Below are 12,087 nucleotides of genomic sequence, written 5' to 3'. Positions count from 1 at the left end.
AGTTGCTTTAAATGTTCATCTTTCTGCTATAACTCAGTTAATTTATTTGAGCTAAAGATGTCTGCTTTGTCATCTATCTGTTCCTGGTTTGTGTCAACCATTTGATCAAACAAGGTCTCTGCTAATTCCATTTCAACCTTCTTATCTATACTCTTTGATCTCTCCTGCTTTAACTGGTGACTTTGTGACCTCATTACCACACAGTCAGGAAATATCCCAGGATATGTTTCTTGCAATAGTTCAGTTGCCTGAGTTTCCACTGGCCTTTCAACCACAGTGGGCAACTCTACTACCTGTGAACCAGCAATATCATTAGCAAGGACAAATGATATTCCTGGAGCTGAGGGTTTGTCAAGTACTTCTACCACAACTTTTCCACTCTTCACTGGACACTCTCTCGCCTCACTCTACATAATTGAGCACTTGTCTCAATGTGAATTCCCATTACTAGTACCATTTCTGGCAATAGTCCTCATCTTTTAGCATCATAGATTGGGAGAATCCTGTATCTCTCAATATTGTAACCTCTTTACCTTCTGCTCCTGGCCCATGTGAATTAACTTTATCTTCGCAGGTATATGGTTTAAGAACATCTGGCACTTCCTCCTTAGCCAACCACTGACCAGGTTGTACATTCTGGTGCAGCTTTCTAGCCTCCCCTATGCTTTCTGTTACCGTTCCAACAAAATTCACTGGCTTACTTTGTTTTCTTACAATTGGCTTCCCAGTGCTTTTCCTAACTAACCAACACTACGATTTCATGTGGCCTACTATATTGCAGTGAGAACACCAGAGCTTTATAACTTCTTTCCCCTTCAAGTGTTTCCTTTTTACCCTTTATCCTTATGATCTTCACTGAGATCTGCCTTTCCCTTTCCATGTGAAGATTTCTCTTTTTCCCAATTTCTATCCCTCACTGATTGAAATTGATTTTGGAAGCCAAACTTTGATTTATGGACCAACTCATAATTATCAGCCACTTTAGCTGCTAATCTTGCCACCTTAACTCACTGCTCTTCCATGTGAGCTCTCACTATTTCAAGAAGTGAATTTTTGAACTTCTGTCTAAATGCCAATTTCTGAAGTTCAAACTCCCTCTCTTTCTTCCTTTCCTTTCTCTCCCTTTCCTTTTTTTTTCTTTTTTTCTTCTTGTTCTGCTAAAGCGATTCTTTCTTTTTCTCATTCCTCTACTTTTAATCATAATTCAAACTTTGAGGATTCTTTGAAGATGTAACAAGTAGAGTTGCTGACTTGGGGAGGTCAGTGGATGTGGTTTATTTGGACTTTGAGAGGCTTTTCAGAAGCCTACTCTTGTACTTTATTTTCCCTTTCTTACTCAATCCTTTTGTTCTCTTTTGTTGAATTCTAAACTATTCTCACTCAGGTCAGTTGTTTCAGAGGCTTTTGACAAAATTCCATGTAAGAGATTAGTGTGTAAAATTAAGGCACAAGGGATTGAAAGTAGTGTTTTGAGATGGATTGAAAGCTGGCTGAGAGGAAATAGTAGGAATAAATGTGTCTTTTGCTGAATGGCAAGGTAGTGACTAGTGGAGTATCACAGATCAATGCTAATACTCAGCTATTTATAAAATTATATTTAATGATTTGGATGAGGAAACTAAATGTAATATCTCCAGATTTGTAGATGATATAAAGATTGGGAGGGTAAGCTGTGAGGAGGATGCAGAGATACTTGAGTATGATATGGACATGTTGAATATTTGGGCAAATGTATGGCAGATGCAGCATAATGTAGATAGATGAGGTTATTCACTTTTGTAGGAAAAACTGGAAGGCAGATTATTAACTGGCTATAAATTAGAGAGAGAAATGTGCAAAGAGACCAAGGTGTCCTTGTACACTGAAGGTAAATATGCAGATGGTGAAGAAAGCAAATGATAAGTTGGCCTTCGTAGCAAGAGGATTCCAATATAGAAGCACAGATGTCCTGCTGTAATGATACAGGGTCTGGGTTAGACCACACCTGGAATATTGTGTGTAGTTTTGGTCTCATTATCTGAAGAGTGTTATGAAGTTATAGGTGTGTACAGTACCTTTCCGAGAGCGCGGAAGCTTGCATGGACTTTGAGGTACAGAGTGTGCTGAAAGTTTTAAAAATGTAACATTTGGTTGACACAAATGGCTGGTGCTGTGCTGCTGGGGAACAAAATCAAATTCAAATTTGGTCACTCATTAAATTACCAATACCAAAATCCAATCGGATTTGAATTTTACTGTTTGGGATGACATCAAACCAATGAAATGATGTGATGTCTTGGGGTATAAACCAGACATTTTGAACACTTAGCGGGAGAACAACGAAGAGCTGCCAAGCAAGCACCAAGACTGCCAGCAGAATAGCTCTCTAAAAAGTACCTGTCCATGGAAATTTGTGCAGCAGAAGACCAAAGCCGACCTCGAGAAATCTACAGAGAAAGTTTGACATCTGAAGATGACAACTGGATTTGAAATTGATTTGCCGTAAATTTAAGAGGGAATTTATTGGAGCAGTATTGTAGAGTGGGAGATAAAGGGTAGGTTTAAGAGAAAGGAGTTGTAAATAACTTGTTTTAAATGGTCTCTGTTGGACCTAAAGTAAAAATTAACAATTTTATTCTTTTAGTAGTAAAATCTGGGATAGTTCTTTGCTTCTTGAAATTTAACAGATTACGGCGTGAGGAGAGCTTCTCTGTGTGTTTAAAGTAGCGAGGTGTTTACCCTGTGTCTGAACAAGAGGGATGTTCTTGCTATTTGAGGAACTGTAGCAAATATTTACCACATTGATTCCTAGGCTGGCAGGACAAACATATGATGAGAGGTTGAATTGGTTAGGGTGATATTCGCTGGAGTTCAGAGAATGAGGGGGATCTCATAGAAACCTATAAAATTCTAACAGGACTATTCAGCAGAGACACAGATGGATGTTTCTGATGGCAGGGGAGTTCAGAACAAGGGGTCGCAGTCAAGTCAGAAACATAGAAAATACAAACAGGGGTAGACCATTTAGCCCTTCAAGCCTGTTCCACCATTCATTATACCATGGTTGACTATCCAATTCAATAGCCTATTCTTGCTTTTCCCTTCCAAAACCTTTGATCCCTTTAGCTCAAAGTTCTATGTCCAACTCCCTCTTGAAATTGTATAATGTTTTGACTTTGACTGCATTCAGTGGTCGTGAATACCACAGGCTTACCACCTTCTGCGTGAAGAAATTTCTTTTCATCTCAGTTCTAAAAATGGTCGACCCCTGTTCGTATTTTGTATGCTTCTAGCTGCTCCCCTTGGTTTCAGGGTCAATCATGAGGGGATGTAATGTTTAGGTGAAGGGTGGGATGTTTAGATGGTATTTGAGGGGAAAAAAAGAATGGTTCCTCCCTGAGGAGGGTGAAAATCTGGAATTCAATGCCTGGGTGAGTAGTGGTGGTGGAAAACCTCAATCTTTAATAAGGTAGTGGATGAGCACTTGAAACATTCGAGACTGTGGGCCAAGTGCTAAGAAGTGGGATTAGTGTAGATTGTTTGGTGTAGACTTAATAGAACAAATTGCCTCTTCTGTGCTGTAGGACTCTAAACCTTCACCATTGAAGGCTTTTGTGATGTTGCAAAAGGTCATGATTGTTGGTTGGTGCTGTTCCTTGTGTTTCTCTTAGCTTTGTCATACAGTGGCGATCATATCTGCAGTGCCTGTTGTTGGATGAAAATCACATTGCCATTCTGGAAGGAATTTGTTGGCTATTGTGAAGAGGTGATTAAGGAAGATCTTTGCACTGATCTGTTCTGCGGCAGACACCAAGGACTCTCCATAAAGGTTACTGCAATCAGACTTGTTTCCTTTTCTCAATATAGTCGTGATCTCAGCAGAAAACTCAAGTGGCTAGTTTCGGATTATGTTTGGCATGGACTGGTCGGACCAAAGAGTCTGTTTCCATGCTGTATTACTCTGACTCTGACTTTATGACTGACTCCTCGTGCAACTAGCTCCCACAGTCCACCTTCCCAATCCCTTTTGATTAGAATTAACTTGAGATTCTGGCAAGCACAGATGATTTTCCTGGCTTATGCTGAAAGCCTTCTCTTAATGAAAACATATTGGCAAAGTTCTGCTAACTGTTAATGTGGTGGGTACAGCGGAAGCGATGACCTAGTGCTATTATTGCTGGACTGTTAATCCAGAGATCCAGATAACGATCCACATTTGAATCCTGCCATGGCAACTTGGAGGAATTTGAATTCAGTAAATATCTGGAATTAAGTATCTAATGATGTTCATGAAGCCATTGGTGATGGTCTGGGAAAAACCCATATGATTTACTAATGTTCTTTAGGGAAGGAAACTGTCATCCTTTCACGGCCTGGCATACATGTGGTTGACTCTTAACTGTCAACCTACCATTAGGAATGGGCAATAAATGCTGCCTAGCCAGCAACACCCTCACCCGTGAATAATGAGAAAAAAGGTAAACATTTGGCCGTCTGAGGGAAAGAGTATTTGAGGACCAAGATCTCATACCTGCTCATTTATACTTCTAAGGCAACCTTCAAAAGGCACGTCAAAGAAGGATCCCTCTCCAAGACCTTCTAAATGGTTAAAGAGAAGTCCAGCAGAATTGTGCCACTAATCATTTGCGACTAGCTCCGGTGGGTGGAATAAATGTCACTTGACACCACAGCCACAGCAACTGTTCTATTCAGAACCTGGTTGGGATAGGTGATTCCTAAAGGAAATGTAAATAATTTAGGGATGCTTTGAGGACAAAAGTAGACAAATATTTTTGTTGACTCATGAGACTTCCTGGCTGGTGACCAAACTAAATGGATAAGGTTTATTCAGAAAAACATACATATGTAGAAATGCTTATTTGTGAGCATCCAGAGGTAAAGGCAATATATTGGAGGAATGCGCAAGTCCCTTAACAACTTGATCCTCCATGCAATGAGTGCCCTGTATGTGGCAGAATGCAGATCATACTTGAGCTTATCAGACATCTTACAACTAATCGAATTGCAGTAGAAGCAAATCATACTCAATCCCAAAGGACTGCTGAAGAAACACAAGTCCTAGCAGGTCAGAGGTTAGGAAAGTAACCCATCCTAAGTCTCTGAACCTGTCCATTACCTACAAGGCACAAGTCAGTCATGTGATGGAATAATCACAACTTGCCTGGGTGAGTACACCTCTAACAGCATTCAAGGAGCTCAACACCATCCATGACAAAGCAGTTCACTGGATGGGTACCATATCCACAAGCATTCTCATCCTCCACCACTGATGCTCAATAGCAGCAGTGTGTGCTATCTACAAAACGCACTGCATAAATTCATCAAGGCTCCTAGTTAGCATCTTCCAAATTTACAACCTCTACCATCTCGAAGGACAAGGGCAGCAGATTATGAGAAAACCATCACCTACACATTCCCCTCCAAGCCACTCACTACCTTGCTTAGAAATATATTACTATTTCTTCAGTGTCACTCGGTCAAAATCCTAAAACTCACTCCCTAACAGGGATCCCTATAGCAAATGGATTGTAGTCGTGCAAGAAGACAACTCACCAGCATCCAAAAAGGCAACGAAGGATGGGCAATGCTGGCCCAGCTAGTGATGATGCCCATATCCCATGAACAAATATAAAAAGGACACCTGGAACCTTATGACTCAGAGACATAAATCACCCCACCCAAATTGAGTTATTCAATCTCCTGGAGAAAAAATGTAAACAGATATAAACATAGGTCGATTAGGGCAAAAAACACTGCAAAGTTCCTTGCAAACCACCTTAAGAAAATGAAACTAGTGTAAATAAATTTTCAGGCTTGTATAACAGGATACTTACCCTGTGCAAGGTGATCTTTTGCCTCAGCCTGTGACAGGGCCAACTCTCACTCGAAGGAAATTTACTTCTGTAAGCTTTTCTTGCAAGCTTGGAGTATTTTTCCTAATGTTCCTCTGTATTTGGGATTTAAAACAAAATCAGACATGACATGTCCGATCAATTAACAAATAATTAAGAACACAAATTTACTAATTTCCACATTATTTGACCCATGAAAGTGCTCTGCCATAATGTTTTTCATAATACCTTCCAACACTTTGACAGAAGTTAATTGGCTTGTAGTTTCCTGCTTTGTCTCTTTTTCTTAATGAAGCAATTAAAATTCAATGAGACCTTCCCAAAATCTAGAGGGATTTGAAAAATTAGAACCATGTCAAATATCTCTCTCTACTTCCTTTAAGACCCCTGGATGAAGTCTATCAAGATGCAGGGACTTGTTGGAACTGCAGTTCACCATTTGCTGAACTACTTCCTTTATAACTGTAATTTTTTTGAGTCCTTCCTCCTTTCCATTTCCCAATGTATAGCTATTTCTGGACTGTTATTTGTACCCTCAGTAATGTTCAATTCATCTGCCATTATTCTCCACTATTTGTCCCAAATGTCTACAGAAAGCCTTACTGTTTTTATATTTTAGCTAGCTTTCTCTTATACTCTATTCACACATTAGTACTTTATCACACTTTGCCTTTTTTAATCTTCTGACCTGTTATGCATCTTTAGCAATTATACATTTTCTCCATAAGTTTATTTTTCACACTTTAACCATGAAAGTTATTTTCTCCTTGGATTGTATCAATGATATATTCTGACATAGTCCCATGACCGTCAGTCACTGCATCTTATTGACCTGTCCCTTACCCTTGTTTCTGGATCAGTGGTGCTGGAAGAGCACAGCAATTCAGACAGAATCCGACGAGCAGCAAAATTGACGTTTCGGGCAAAAGCCCTTCATCAGGGCTTTTGCCCGAAACGTCGATTTTGCTGCTTGTCAGATGCTGCCTGAATTGCTGTGCTCTTCCAGCACCACTGATCCAGAATCTGGTTTCCAGCATCTGCAGTCATTGTTTTTACCTTACCCTTGTTTGCCAGTTCACTTTAGCTAGCTCTGCTTTCATGTTGGTACAATTAAAGTTTAAAGTAGGTTGTCTTGGACCCCACTTGCCATTCTCAAACTGAATATAAACTTCAAACATATTATAATCATAGCTACTTAGGTGTGCCCTCAATATAAGGTTATTAATTAAATCTATCTTGTTACATAGTACCAGGTGTGGTCTAACATGCTTTCTGGTCAGCTCCAGAATGTGCTGTTCTATGAAACTATCCTGACCACATTCTATGAGCTCTTCATCTAAGCTATGTTTGGCCATCTGAGTCTTCCATTCTACATGCAGATTAAATTTCCCCATGATTATCACCATACCTTTCTGACCAGCTCCCATTACTTATTCCTTTATATATCCTCCAACCATGTGGTTTCTTTAAGCCACCTGTATACCACTCCTACGAGTAACTTCCGGCCTTATCATTTTTCATCACTGCCCAAACTGCTTTTACATCTTAGTTTCCTGAACCATCTCTATTGTGCAAATACAAACTTTTATTGAAGGGGCCAACCTTCCAGTTTCTCTGAGCTTTATGTAAATTATGCATTCTTCAACGATCAGATTCCAATTTATGTCATTCTGTAGCTATGCCTCTGTGGTGGCTAATTGTTTATTTCTATTTATGCTATGAGTTCATCTATTTTGTTTTGAATGACATATAAATTCTGAAATAAAGCCTTTAGTTTGTCAGTTTATTCTTTTTGTAACTGCTAGCCTTATCTATTGATGTATTCTTAGATTTATACTGTCTATTCTGTACTGTCAAAGTCTGTTAATGATTTCCTGCATTTTCTCCTCCTTCTCTCTGCCCTTGTCTTTACTCCTTGATTTATCACATCATCTCAAATTTAATCCTTGGCCTCCGCTATTTAATTTAAAAAATCCTGTACTTCCCACTTATTCACTTGGAATCCAGCCTCTGCACTGTTCACATGTTGACTGTCTCAGTGACACAGTCTTTACTTTCCCCAGTACTGGTGCCAGTGACTCATAAACTGGAGCCTACTTCTCTTAAAACAGCCTTTGAGCTATGCACTTATTTTGCTAAGTTATTTGTTTTATGCCAATTTGCATTTGACTTTTTGAGCTTCTGCTTCTTAATGTGGTGCGAAGCTTTCATCCTGACTATGTAGAACTTGTTTTATTGTCCTGTCTATGTTATTCGTACCTCTTGGATCATGATGACCAGATTCTATTCTTCCATTGTAATTCTGTTTCAGCCCTAAGCAGAATTTTGAATCATGGAAACTGGGCAGTAAACACAGCCTTGAGTTTTATTGCAGAAGGAGCAGTTTAATTTTGATTATCTCCAAGCCATCAGATGTCAAAATAAATCCTAAACTGTTTTAGCAGTCCAAGTAGACTTCATTATGAAGTACTTCGAAAGGTTAGTAATGGTACTTTTAACTCCAGCCTCCCAGATTGCCTTAATCCACTACAATTTGCCAACTGTTGCAATAGGTCCAAGGCTGACACTATCTCCCTACACTCATCCCTGTAACATTTGGATAACAAGGCTACCTACACCAGATTCCTACTTACTGTGCTGACTTTAAGTCTGCCTTCAAATCATAATTCTAACCAAACTCATCTCCAGACTCCAAGACCTAGGTCTGTTCTACCCCTTTTCAACTAGATGCTCGACTTCCTGACTTGCAGACCACAGTCAATAAGAATTGGCAACAATACGTCCACAATAATCCTCAACTGTGGTGCTCGGCAAGGCTCTGTAGTCAGCACCTTACTATACACCTTACGCAATCACAACTGTGTGGCCAAATTGAGCTCTAACTCCATTTACAAATTTGCAAATGACACCACCGTAGTGGGTTGTATCTCAAACAATTACAAGATAATCTACAGGAAAGAGATAAGACAGCTTAGTGACATAGTACTAAGACAATAATCATTCCCTCAATGTCTGCAAACGAATGAGCTGGTTATCGAATTCAGGAAGCGACCTGAACCTGTCTGTATCAATGGTGCTGAGATGGAGGTGATTGAGAGCTTCAAATTCTTCGGGGTAAATATCACCAACAATCTATCCTGGTCCATCCACTCTACAGTCAAGAAAGCACACCAACACCTCTACTTCCTGAGAAGGCTTAGGAAATTTCGCATGTCAACACCAACTCTTAGCAATGTTTATTGATGCACCATAGAAAGCATCGTATCTGGATGCATCACAGTTTGGTGTGGCTACTGCTCTTCCCAAGACTGCAAGAAATTAAAGAGAGTTGTGATTGCAGCCCAGTTCATCACATTCCTTCCTTCCATTGACACTCCCGCTGCCTTGGAAAAGCAGCCAACATATTCAAAGACCCTTCCCACCCCAGTTATACTTTCTTATACATAGGGCAGAAGATACAAAAGTTTGAAAACATGAACCAACAGATTCAAGAACAGCTTTTCCCCCACTGTTATCAGACTTATGAACAGACCTCTCATATATTAGAGTTGATCTTTCTCTGCACTTTTGTAGCTGTGAAAATATATTCTGCATTCTGTTGTATTACTCTGATATACTTACGCAAGGTATAATTTGTCTGGTTAGCAAACAAAACGATACTTCTCATTGTAGTTTGGTACATGTGAGAACAATAAATCAAATCAAATAAATCAAATCAAATGGAAAAAACCCTGAGCTTTTTAGATTAGATTAGATTACTTACTGTGTGGAAACAGACCCTTTGGCCCAACAAGTCCACACCGCCCCGCCGAAGCGCAACCCACCCATACATCTACCCCTTACCTAACACTACGGGCAATTTAGCATAGCCAATTCACCTGACCTGCACATCTTTGGACTGTAGAAGGAAACCGGAGCACCCGGAGGAAACCCACGCAGACACGGGGAGAATGTGCAAACTCCACACAGTCAGTCGCCTGAGGCGGGAATTGAACCCGGGTCTCTGGCGCTGTGAGGCAGCAGTGCTAACCACTGTGAGCTCTTCTTAGAGTTCAGTGAGGAAAAGTCAGAGTTATGCTGTGTTTGTATGTCTTAGGGAGATAGTAATGAAGAGAACCAAATCAGATTTGTGTGCAGAAATTCAATGAAAATAGGTTATTTATAACTTCATCAATTGAATAAGAAATTATAGAGTGAAGATTTAAGTGATATCTGTAAAGAGTATTGCTGTTTATGTTATGATCTCTCCAAGGTATGTTGTATATAGCTTTGTTTTCTAAAAAAAATTATATAATATACTCATGGTTTTGTCAAAAGTACAATGGCAGCCTCTTGTAACTATGTTCAGTGACTGAGGCACCATAGTAACCAAGTTACAATAATAAAATTTACATTTTAAAATTTATCAAGGAAAATTTCACTTTGGGATCTGACTTGTCCAATATTACTATGAGCTGGAACCATAACACTTTACATCTTTATGTGACTGAACTGAAACGTTAACTGTTTTTCCCTCTTTACAGATGCTGCAAAACCTATAGGGTGTTTCCAGCATTTTGTATTTTTTCCCACTCCAACAAACCTGGTTTTAAACTTAACAAATACTTGGTAAATTTAGAAATGAACAAACAAATAATGTATACACACATACATAACAGGATACTGATGAAAGAAAAAAAAATACATTTATCAGGCAACTTTCTTTACCTTAGGACATCCTAAAGCACTTTACAGTCAATGGGTTTTTTGAAGTGGAGTTTCTATTGTCCTGTCCAAGTCTATAAATGATAAAATGGTACAAAGGCTACAACTCTAAGAACGAAGCTAACCTGTTTCTTTTCTTTCCGCATAGCTTGTAATATCAGAAGTCAATGTTTTTCCAAATGTTTGCTTCAAAATTCTTCTCTCTTTTAGGAATTTCAAACTGATTTTTTTACCTCTTTTAAGGAATATCAAATCAGCTTTCTGATTTCACACTTCAAAATCATATGCTTTTTATTTCAGAAAAAAAGTCACTCGGACTTTCTGCATTTTGAATGTTTGACCATACATTTGAAAAGGTACTGGCATCCACATGAAAACTTAACTAAACACATAAGTTTACATTATTCTCCGTAGCCAGCCTGGAACTAACAAAATGTGAGACTTTGGAGCTAATATTGGATTAAGTTTTTAGTTTTCTTTTCATCTTATATAATTGTAATTAGATTTAAACAGCTTGAAACCAATTAAAGCTGAATACATTTCTCTCTGTTGTCACAGGATAGCCTCTTCTATAACTGTTACATTTACGACATCAAAAAGGCCTACAAGCTGCAGTGATACAGCACCTACGTGGATTGCAATTAATTGTGCTACAATGTGAATTGGGAGAATTCTTTCACTAATGAAAGCAGAATTTGCTGATTTTGTATACAATTCGTGTATACCACAGAATTACAAAAGATGTTTTAATGAAAGCTTGGAGCAGCCTAGGCAACATTGCCACATATAGTAAGATTCTCAAGCACATGTCATGTGAATGAGACTCCCAGATCCCAATTTCAGGGTAAAGTACTGTAAAGGCATGATAGGTTACATTGCAGGAGGCCTGCCCACAAATTTCTGTTAAGCAGAGTGTCAAGATTACACAAAAGGTCCATAAACCAATTTTAACTACATTGTGCTCCATGTCAAAAAGAAACAAGTGGAACCACAGTGAGTCAGCAAATATGTCAAAACTGTTTTACTTTTCAGTTTGTTCAAGTTTTACAGTAGCCAAAGAGTCATAGCCATAGAACATGGAAACAGACCCTTCAGTCCAACTAGTCCACACTGTGATGATGCTGCTCCTTTAACAAGGTTATGTTGTCCTTGGCGTTTTTTTTCAGAGGAGTCATAAACACAAAGTTGCAGAGAAGTCAAGGTCTGAAGGGTTTTATGGCTAATTTGATTATAGCTAACAGATACTGCCTCAGAAAAAGGGCTTTGAAGTTTAAACAAAACACTTGTACAATGGAAAAGAGTGGCCATTTCTCCCAGCTCAGTTTTTCTCTGGTTTGGTTTGGTTTTTAGCAAGCAGAGGTTGTGAATCTGCTGGACCCAAAGAACAGGTCCATGTTGATCCTTCCTTCTCTGACATCTCTCCTGTCAGACCATGTGTTTGATTTTACCTTTTTTGCTCAGGGGTGTTTATGGGGATTGTTGCAAGTGTTTGGAACAACATCATTAAGTTGGAATAATCTGTTAGGTTTTT

General features: G+C 39.1%; 1 long non-coding RNA gene across 8 annotated transcripts in view; it reads right to left on the bottom strand.

Moving 5' to 3' along the window:
• Nucleotides 1-12,087, bottom strand: part of LOC122552674 — a 58,986-nt gene that overhangs the window by 25,347 nt on the left and 21,552 nt on the right. For 3 of the 8 annotated variants that reach the window (XR_006312451.1, XR_006312450.1, XR_006312449.1), the window contains exons 4-5: nt 5,835-5,947; nt 4,511-4,715 (exon numbers count right to left, since the gene is read on the bottom strand). This is a non-coding gene — a long non-coding RNA (uncharacterized LOC122552674). Of the gene's footprint in view, nt 1-4,510; nt 4,716-5,374; nt 5,948-12,087 lie in introns of those variants that run through there. The other 5 variants (XR_006312448.1, XR_006312447.1, XR_006312444.1 and 2 more) reach the window with 3 other exon arrangements.

This window comes from Chiloscyllium plagiosum, chromosome 9 (assembly GCF_004010195.1).
Source record: "Chiloscyllium plagiosum isolate BGI_BamShark_2017 chromosome 9, ASM401019v2, whole genome shotgun sequence".
NCBI classification, from domain to species: domain Eukaryota; kingdom Metazoa; phylum Chordata; class Chondrichthyes; order Orectolobiformes; family Hemiscylliidae; genus Chiloscyllium; species Chiloscyllium plagiosum.
This window is presented reverse-complemented; position numbering and strand designations above follow the sequence as displayed.